This window comes from Indicator indicator, chromosome 11, assembly GCF_027791375.1.
Source record: "Indicator indicator isolate 239-I01 chromosome 11, UM_Iind_1.1, whole genome shotgun sequence".
In the NCBI taxonomy this organism is placed as follows: Eukaryota; Metazoa; Chordata; class Aves; order Piciformes; family Indicatoridae; genus Indicator; species Indicator indicator.
In genome coordinates, this window is record NC_072020.1 from 29,181,596 (window position 1) to 29,192,371 (window position 10,776).

The window sequence follows — 10,776 nt, forward strand, 5'->3', positions numbered from 1 at the left end:
GGCGTCGGTGTGTGTACCCACCCTCAGAGACCGCACCAGGGCAGAGGCTGCAAGGCATGAGGACATGAAAAGTGTCAGGAAGCATCCACGTTTCGCCTGCATGGGTGGAATGCAGTGCACGCAGCCTTGTTTCTCAACCCATTGAGGGACCAAGAGAAGACACATGCTCCCTTCACATAAGGCAGCGCTCAAAGAGGCTCATTTGTTCAGATTTAGTCATAACTGGACAGGTAACTTGTGTTCCTCTGTCTCACACAAAGGATAAGTCACCAAACTTTGCAAATCTGAGGGCATGACCTTGCAACAGGAGACTTTATGGAATCACAGAATCAACCAGGTTCAAAGAGACCTCCAGGATCATCAAGTCCAACCGATCACCTAACCCTATCTAATCGACTAGACCATGGCATTAAGTGCCTCATCCAGTCTCTTCTTAAACACCTTCAGGGACGTCAACCCCACCACCTCCCCAGGCAGCCCATTCCAATGGCCAATCTCTCCTTCTGTGATGAACTTCTTTCCAAGATCAAGCCTAAACTTCCACCTTCACAGTTTGAGACTGTGTCCTCTTGTTCTGGTGCTGGTTGCCTGGGAGAAGAGACCAATTCCCACCTGTCTACAACCTCCCTTCAGGTAGCTGCAGACAGCAATAAGGTCTCCTCTGAGCCTCCTCTTCTCCAGGCTAAACATCCCCAGCTCCCTCAACCTTTCCTCACAGGTCTTCTGGTCCAGACCTCTCACCAGCTTTGTTGCCCTTCTCTGGACATGTTTGAGCATCTCAACATCTTTCTTGAATTGATGGGCCCAGAACTGGACACAAGGTGTGTCCTAATTGGACTCAAGGTGTGGTCTAACCAGTGCTGAGTCCAGGGCAGAATGACTTCCCTGCTCCTGCTGGCCACACTATTCCTGATCCAGGCCAGGATGCCATTTGCCTTCTTGGCCACCTGGGCACACTGCTGGGTGCATGTGAATCATCATGGTGGGCTTCTGCCCTTTCAGCAGCTGACCTTCAGAGGACTTCTCAGCTCTTTGGGTGCACGAGCACCCACACCACCAGGTCCAGAGGAAGACTACATTGACTGTTCCCCTGAGGCCCTCTGCAGAACACAGCATCCCTCAGCCCTGGTGCACGGAGCAGTTGTTATGTTCTGTTTGCCAGACCCACTCAAAGGATAGAATCGTAGAATGGGGCTGTCCTGCATTCCCCATCGTCAACACATAATCTGTGCCTCCACACAGGTGAAAATAGTTTCCCTGTTAGCTGTAATCATGCAGATGTCCTGTTACCTGGTTAAACAGCTCTGGTTTAGGATAACAAGCATGGTTTGCTGGTGTGAGGCAGCATCTTTGTCTGTCTGTGTCTGTGTTTAAGGAGAGGAAGCTTGCTGCATGCTCCACCAATGCTGCCTCAGATCAGACAGTGTGAAGGGACTGACAAGTGTTTAATTGCGAGACAGTAAGGTTAAAAGGAAACTGGAGAGGAGGTCAGAAAGGCAAAGATGAGCCAGTAGGCAGAACAAAGAGCGTTAAAAGCTTGAGCTCTTTGAAAAGACAGAAAATATAAAAATCTATAAAAGAGCTTTTTTACTGAAGTCCAAGGAGTTTATTTGCAAATATTGTCTCATTTAACAGGTTTTAATGCTTTTTGCCAGCAGAACTAATTACTGAAAGTACCCTGTCAGCATGTCCTCCATAGTAGTGCACAACTTGGTGGGCAGAGTTGAGTTCCTTAGAATATTTTTCTTCCTCTCTCTCTTCAGGTGCTCAACTCATTAACATGGGCCAAGCCAGCTTAACATATCTGCAGAATCAATTGCCATAAAAACCACAGAACTGACAGTCACTCCAAATTTCAGTTAGTACTGCATGTCATGCACTCCTACAAGGTAGTAATCAAGGCACTTAAATATCACACTACTTATCAGATCAGCAGATCTAGTTTAGTAATCTGACAAAAGGAGAACTAAAAGCCAGACAGAATCTGCATAAAGGACCCTGCATGAAAAGGAAACTTAGAAGGAAAAATTCTGGAACCATATGCAGCCGAAAGAATTTCCTCTTATCACCACAAGAAGCAGATGAATCCATGGGTCTGTATGTGCTTAGAAATAAGGATAAACTTTGGCCACTTGCTGTCAAATGTAACTGAAAAGCAGTTATTATACAACCGAGAGAAAACAATTTTGCTGTTCCCATTCTAAATCTCAGTGAAGGTGAAATTTTGGCATCTGCACCTTTTGAGAGTTTATCAGTAACCTGAACAGGAATTAATTTAGAAGTCATTATTTAGGCTCAATGCTTTTGGTTAAAAAGCAGGGCTCATCCAGCAGCATGGAGCCCTTTATACCCTAATATCTTCCATTATGTATTTTAAGCAAGACCTTTGTTTTCCTCTACTATTAATTTGCTGTGATCAGAACGACGGTGTATTTTGCAACAGAAAAAAAGGCAAGATATCTCCTTCTTAAAATATCCAGCTGAAAGGTGATTTGATTCACAGAAAAGCTGATGAGTTTATACTAATTTAATGGTAACAACTTCAGCTGAACATAACAACCCAAATTCCTTGCTCCAGAGTTACATCAAGGATGAACTGCGTCATGTGCAGCTTGCTTCTTAGAATCAGAAAGCTAGCGGATGAAAAGAGCAGGTGCAATTTAAAAGGGAGTTTAAATTATATTCTATAACACTCCACTTGCATTACCCATATTATGCTCACTTAGATGACTAAGTCTGTTCTCTAATTACACTGGAGATGATTATGGCTGAGTATAATCTACCTAAGAATTATTACACTGTATACAGGATGATTACACACTGGCAACAGAGAAATCCTTGATGCTTCTCTTCTGTGTAAGCTGTCCTGAACTACATAAAGCAGCAAGGATGAGTGGCTAGAGCATGGCCCTGGGAACATGGAGAGCCTGAGGTGTATGCCATTCTGCCATAAGCTTGCTGCTTGTCTTTGGATACATCTAGTAACCTCACAGCATCTAAATTACCTCATAAATTAAAAGGGGAGAGTATTTACTCACAGCTGCTATCTTTGAATGGAGATTGCTGCATAAACAGAAAGTACAAAATCATAATAATTAGGACAAAGCCACAGTGCTCATCTATTGATTATTTGCTCTTTTTCTTTAATAACAGCAGAATTTATGAATATTTTTGAAGGTTTTTCTCCTGTGAAAGATGAGTTTCCAATGGGATACAACATCAAAGAAAGACAGCAGGAAGGATGTATCTTTAGAAAAGAGAATTTCATAGAACCTTTGTTCCGTGTTTTCTCTGTGAAAGGCAGAGAGCAAAAGGCAAACACAGTATCAACTGGCTTGGCTTAAGTTACAGTTTATTTATTTATGTTTTTTTTCCCCTCCAAACACCTCCATAGTTGCAGATCCAAGCCTATTTAGCAGAACTAGTACCCCAAATCCTCAAGACATTGCTGTACTAATCTTTGATTCATCATTTCCAAAATACTTTCCTCTGTAAGTTCAAGACAGCTGCCATGCAGGCTTACAACCTATGGAATTAGCTTTCACAGCAAATGTAGATGTAAGTGTTGAAATGATATTTTTAAAGTGCACTATGACAGACCTTGGTGAAAGGGGAGTGCAGTCAAGAAAGTTCTTTTATTAGTATTATTTTTTAATTATTATTTCAGGTCACCATCTTAGTCTTGTTCTCTCTGGTTGAGCACTTATTTGGAGTACCTAAAAATGAGATGAACTGGGGTTGTATAGAACATTTGTTGCTGCTAAGTCAGAATTCTAAGCCTATACCCATAAAGTCATTCCACAAATCTTAAATGATTCCTCTTGCCTCTGCCACCAGGGAGTCCCCAGGGTCCTAAAGTGTGGCCAGGGAGCTTCTCAGGCCCCAAAGATCCCACAGGGAGCAAAGTGCCAGACTCCCCCTATCCCAAACGATTCTCCCAACAATCTTGAGACACATATATAATGATTTCCGGTCCCTAACATTGAAAAAACCTTGTGAGATGCTAAGACAATAGTTGTATCTTAGGCCAGTAAGTTTAACTGATACTGTAAAACAAATCTAAAGAGCAAAAAGTATCAACGTACCTGGCTGGTTCATTTTTTGTACAGTCAGGATAGGGGAGCAGGGAGTTGAGAATACTTCTCCCACACTCATCACAAAGAAAGAGCATGGCAGGTGCAGTATTCTGCTGTGAAGTAAAGATGCCACCTGCTGGGTTCAGTGGATGTTCCAGATTAAAAAGATAGGAAAATCCTGCCCACAGCTCCTTTATCCAATTATACCATTGAAGATTAATCCATGGAAATGGCAGCAGCTGTACATAGATGTCATTGCAGACACAATGGCCGGCTTAGATGCTGAGCCCTTATGCACCACAGAAGGTGACTGATTTCTCCATTGCACGAGGGACATAACAGAACACAACCCATCAGCCTGTGCCACAGGCACAGAAGACAGTATGCTGCAAAGACTGAGCATGCTGCAGTTACCCTCAGTGTCTAGAAGCCAATCAGGCACAGCAATGAACCACAAAACAAGCAGCAGCTTCTTTGTTTTAATTTACAGTAACTTGTGGCAGGCAGCATACTTGTTTTCATAACTCTAAGAGGTATCACAGGACAAATTTATTTATTATTCTCATAGAAAATCTGTGAGCCTGGAGCTTTTTTTTTTTTTATTGTGTTAGAACAGCACCTGTAACAATGAGGCTTGACAATAGCTTGAGACTCAATAAATAGTCAAGGCAGGTGGAAGAGGGTAATTTGTCATTCTGAGAAGATGAACCAGTAATGCCAACAAAGAAGCAGAAAATATGGACAACAGCATTACTTCCTTACACAGTGATCCTGTTTAATCTTCATATATGCTTCCATTGTTGCCATGCTGCCTGTACAGAAATGCTTGTAGCACAGCAATGAACTGTAAAAGGCATCTGACTTCTCTCTGCAAGAAATGTGCTATAGAAACCATGTGCTGTATAGTTTACCCTGGGTACAATTATATTAACATTCAAGCATTATTTTTTTTCCAGGCTTAGCAATACTAATGAAATTGCAACAGCCTGAACATCAAAAGATAAGGTGAAACTGTTCTGGTGTTATGCAGGTGATACAGGAGTTAATTAAGAGAGACTGCATATGTGAAGCTGTGTTCTATTTTATGTTAGTGTGTCATATCTATGTGTAGTCTATGTATAAATTGCTGCCAATTAAATCACTGGACTTAGAGAAAAGATCAGCCAGTAATACCACTACATGATTTATCAGCCATGTAGTGCAGCGTAAACAGCCCTCCTTCAGGGGAGGTTATAGTCTGAAAACTAGAATCTAATAAGAATAGTTACCACAGCAACAAGTCTGCTGAGTATGCTTAAAAAGTCATACATGCATCAGCGACCTTTTTTCTCCTCACATACACATCACAGACTGGGAGCTGTGAGCAGTGGTCCATCCTTCCTTGGCTATGGATGGTTTTGCTGCAGCACCATCCACTATTCCATTTTTCAGAAGATGTAAAACTTGGGCACCATTTGCTTTTTAAATATGACTTTAAGGAGTCCTAACTCAACTCCAAAACCCACCCCTTGATGACGAAATCACTTTCCTTATTCATGGCAGTGGTAGGTAGCTCAGATGAGAAAGGACCTCTGCTGGCAGAAATACTTCAAATAAAATAGAGGAAAGAAGTCCTTTTGGCTCCTGTAGTTGCATAAGGATGGGGGGAGGGGGGGGGAAATAACATCCACAACTGAGTATCCCTGTCATAAAAGAACCCACATTTACATAAATGTCCTTGTTCATAATGTACAACTGGGAAACAGTAGTTAAGAAGAGATGGGAACATGAACAAATCTCAAACCGTTGTGTTTCATCCCGGTTGTGTTATTCCTTATGTACATAATAACGAAATGTGAAAAAATAAATTACCCAGGAGTTTTCAAACTTCCTCACATTGTCTGTGGATGTCAGCCAAGATAAACTGGCTGTTACTAAGAGCCATTCCCCCACCTATTTTCTCTACTGTTTCTCCCAGTGCCAGAGCTGTTGGTGTTTGCTCTGAGCTTGCCCTTAGCTTTACCCGCAGGCGGTGATGTGACAGTGGGAGCCTGGCTGGTGCCACTTCTAGTCTGTTCAGAGACACCAACACATCCCTGAGCTGCCCTCCTGCAGCTGCTTGCTCAATAAGCAAGGTGTGAAGGTTCAAAGCCAGTGGGGGTCTGACAGCACATATTAATTGATGTTCTGGAGGCCACCCCATCAGCCTGCCTTCATACAGCCTCTCCACTGCATGAGGCTGGCTGTGGCTGTTTTGGAAGCGTGCCATGTTGAGCTGGACTTGGCTTAGTTAGCAACAGGACATGGTACCAAACAAGAGCATTGGGCCATTTCTGCTCCATATGTGCTCCTACTGCAGTTTATGCTCATTTGTCAGCTGCAAGATGAGCACCACATGGCTGGGAGCTTTGCTTCAGACTGAGTTATGCAGGGGCAGAGCACTGAATTATTAGTCCATTAGCTACAGTCCTATAGATTCCATACCCAGAGATGGGCACAGGGTCAACAAAACCATTTTCCACTGTATTTATGGAATGAAAAACTGTTCCCTAAAACACATCCTGGCAGATTTGAGAAGCTAGACAAACTTTGCTATTTACTCCCAGAGAAACAGCATGCAAGCATGCAAAAGAAATAGGTATTACCTAGTTCTGCAGTCAGGGAAAGAGGCAGAAGAGGAAGCATCAGCTGCTTTAATGACATTTCAATAGCAACAAAATCTAAGAGGACAGGATTGATTTAATGCTTTCAGTCTGACTCCCAGATGAGGAATCAATTATCCTGCATCATTTAATCTCCTTAAACAGGTCATGACAAACTAGAAATTAGAAGCATTTTATCTAGCTCTTCACAGTAGTTAGCACCAGATTTTTTTATAGGAAAACATAATTGGGATTTGGGGACCTCTGAAGAGTTGGCTCCACCTGATTTCTGCTGCCAGATTCTAATATTTTAAAAGTGAGTTTGTTTACTGTTTACCTAATGGAGTTGTAGAACAGTTAAAAGCAGGAAAACAAAACAAATAAAAAACCCCAACCAAACCAAAACCAACCCCCCCCAAAAAAACAAACCCAAGCCCCCACACAATCCTTGTGGACAAACTCCAGCCCTCCAACAGGAACATGACCTTCAGAAATCTTGCAGAAAATACTTACCTGATGTATTTCAACCTATATCTTCATGACAAATTTCTCAGCTAAACCAAGCTCCTCCTCTTTTTACATCACTCAGGAGAACAGAGGGTACTTAACCAAGTACAAACCCCTAGCTAACCAGTCTGCTTTTGGAGCCGAACCTCCTAGAAGAAAGAAATGTGATGCCTGAGGAGGCTGGGAGAGTTGATAATGAAGGTCTTTGACCCTGTATACACAGAAATGCAGCTTCCTACTGAGATTTGCAACTACATTTCTTGTGTGAGACTGTTGACATAATCAAGCACTAGCATGAAAACAGAAGCAGGACAGCTGAAGAGGATCCTTATTTTGCTGGAGTTGTTTTTCCTACGTACCAGGAGAAAACTAGGGCACAGAATGCATGCATTATGATTAACTTCCAGGAGAGGCTAAAATTATCCAGGATTATACAAATATAAGCAGTTTTTGTTTTATTTCCTGTTACCAAAAATCAACTCAGTGTTGAAGACAAATGAAGCGTTTTGGAGTGGTAGGTTTTGTGGGTGGTTAGTTTTTGGGGTTTTGTCTGTTAAGTTTTTGCTTTTTGTAAAAAGCTCTATACTAAGGAGGATGTATTTTTAAGAAGCAAAACTCAACATACCTAACCTATTCCTAATATTCTTTAGTGGAACTTGGAAGTACAAATTTAAACTTTGTCATAAGAGTAAAAATCCATGCAGAAACTGGCTGAAGCAGTAAGCTCTAAGCAAAATCAGACTGGGAACCAACCTTATCTGCAGGACCTGAATCAGTGACTGCCAGTGTTCTTTCTTCCAAGTAAACAGATGGCAAAGAACCCAGGAAACAAAATATACTGCAATTCTCACACCACTCTGTGTGCTTCCACTCCATCTCACCCCATTTCCCCTAACTTTGCTCCTTTGCCCAGAATGCCTAAAGCACTGAGTTCTCCCCGTCCTGCTGATACTCTCCTGCCTTCTGAAACTGGGATTTCTGGGTCAATAAGGAGACCACCTGGTATCTAACAGCAGAAGCAATGGGGTGTGGGGAGCACAAATGACAAAGAAAATTGTTATGTAAAAGCTGATTTGTGCCACCTGTGTTTACACTGAAAGTACTCAGGAAACAGGCTATGGATCGTTTTCATTTTAAATGTCATGAAGAGAGAACTAGGGCAGCATTTTGTTCAACACATACTCAACACTGCAATTTTATTTTATGACTTTGTCACATACGGTACTCACCGAATCACCTCTCTACAGGAGATGCTGCTGGCAGCACAAGGACATAAGGCACTGAAAAGCAAAGATTTGTGACCCGATACAGTGGTTCCTTCATTTTTCAACAGTTGGCCTTGCCAGTTGATCTCCAAGAAGAAAGCATTAAAAAGCATTTCAGACAGTAAGCACCATTCCTGAAGCTTTGCCAAAAGCTTTCTTCTGCCATCGCATTGCATATCAGGAATTTTCAAATAAAAGGAGCTCTGAAGGCTGCTTCTGCACCAACAGAAGCACCAGCTCCCCCTGTAATTCTTAGGCAGTGGCTACAAACACCAAGCTGCAGTTGTAAAGATCAGTGCATATTTTCCTATATCACTGAAAAACAATGAGAAACCTGTGAGGAATGTGCTCTGCTTTGAGCCCTCTCTGCTTTTTCAAGTGCTGCATTTTACAGGCACACAGTGGGTGTTTGTTTCTTCAGAGGATTCAATACACCTTGGACTTCACTGCAAGCCAGCCAAAATGTTGCTGACTGTCACTAACGTGCCAGTATTCCTCCTGTCCTCAGGGGACAGGCAGCTGCCTGCCTTTGATCTCCTGCAGCCAACTAGCTACCTGCTGCTGGCACTGCAGCAGCATGTCCTGTGGATTAACAAGCAGATGCAATGGAAGTTAATACATGCAGTGCTATTTCTACCTGAGAAATCCCTTCATCTTCACAGAAGAACTTTAATGGTAGCAAATAGCAATAAAGCTGAAGAGGATTCTCAAGTATGCTGCTGATCCTACACTTTTGAAATTGTTGTGGTTTTTTTTTTTAGTTCAATTTCAGAACTTTAATACTGCCATCAAGAAAAGCACTAACAACAAAAACTATCCACTCATCATCTGGCATAAACCTACACACACCAAATAAAGCATCTTGGTCCTGCAGCTTTAATACTCTGCTGGCCTTGAACTAACTACATGTTCACCTTAAGTTATTTTTATGAAATGCTTTAGAAAAATCAAGCAGGAAATATGCACAAGTGACAGCATTTGCTGAATCTGCACTCCCATTTAATCCGAAGAAACCAACAGTTGGCCTTTACTGAAGGCGCATACTGGCACCCCACTGTTTAAGCTTAACTTTCTATATATTTGTTCAGTAATCTGGGCCAGGTTTTATTTCATGCTTTTATGCTTTCATTTCCCAGCCAGATGTTCAGAGAAGCAGCTAAACACTGCAAACAACCATCTAAAACCCTGTCAGACCTGATGCAAGTCTCACTTCTGCTCTTCCCAGCAGCACATGCACAGTATTTCCCCTTTGATTGCTTGGGTACCTGCCAGTTCCAGCTTCCTGGGCAAGACTGCCTTAAGAATCAGCTTCATATCCTATCAGCCCTCCTTGGCCTAGGATACGCTAATTTTCTAGGCTTCCTATGTAGTCAATGGAGAAAGACAGGAAAGTTACTTGCTAAGGCATCTATCCCAGTACAACATAAACAATATGCATGTGATGAGTTGCCCCCAAGCTGCCCAGTGCTCTGGTTAATGCAGGGGATATCAAGACACCCAGCACAGAACATGCAAGCACCCTTGGGAAAGATGAATTCACACAAGCTTAATTTTCTTAAGTGAAGGGAAAAAAATTTTGAAACAAAATAAAGCCACCAAAAAACCCCAAACCATCAATATTCAAAATCACAATTGGTAACAACCACTAAAGGGTTAATGATTATTCACCACTTCCTCACAAGAATCAGGACAAGCAACAAGCCAAAAACCAAAAGGGAAGTATTTTCCTATGTCATTCTAACATGAAATGCACTGCTATAGAACATTATGGAAGCAAAAGTATAAATTAGTTCAAGAAAACTAGATGGCATAATTGAGCAAAAACATATAAAGGTTACTGAAAACAAAGTAGCCCTCCTGAGTGACAGGATGAGAGGAAATGGGTTTAAGTTGTGCCAGGGGAAGGTTAGATTGGGTATTAGGAAAAATTTCTTCACTGAAAGTGGTGAGGCATTGGAACAGGCTGCCCAGGGTGCTGGTGGAGTCACCATCCCCAGAAGTGTTCAAAGAGCATGTAGGTGTGGTAGTTCAGAATATATAGTTTAGTAGCCATGGTATTTGGGTTATTGGGTATTGAGTTGGACTCAATCTTAAAGGTCTTTTCCAACCTTAATGAGGGACTTGTTAGGATGTCAGGCAGTGATAGGACTACGGGGGATGGAGCATAACTAGAAATGGGTAGATTCAGATTGGATGTTAGGAAGAAATTCTTCCCCATGAGGGTGGTGAGACACTGGAACAGGTTGCCCAGGGAGGTGGTGGAAGCCCCATCCTTGGAAGCTTTTAAGGCCAGGCTGGATGTGGATC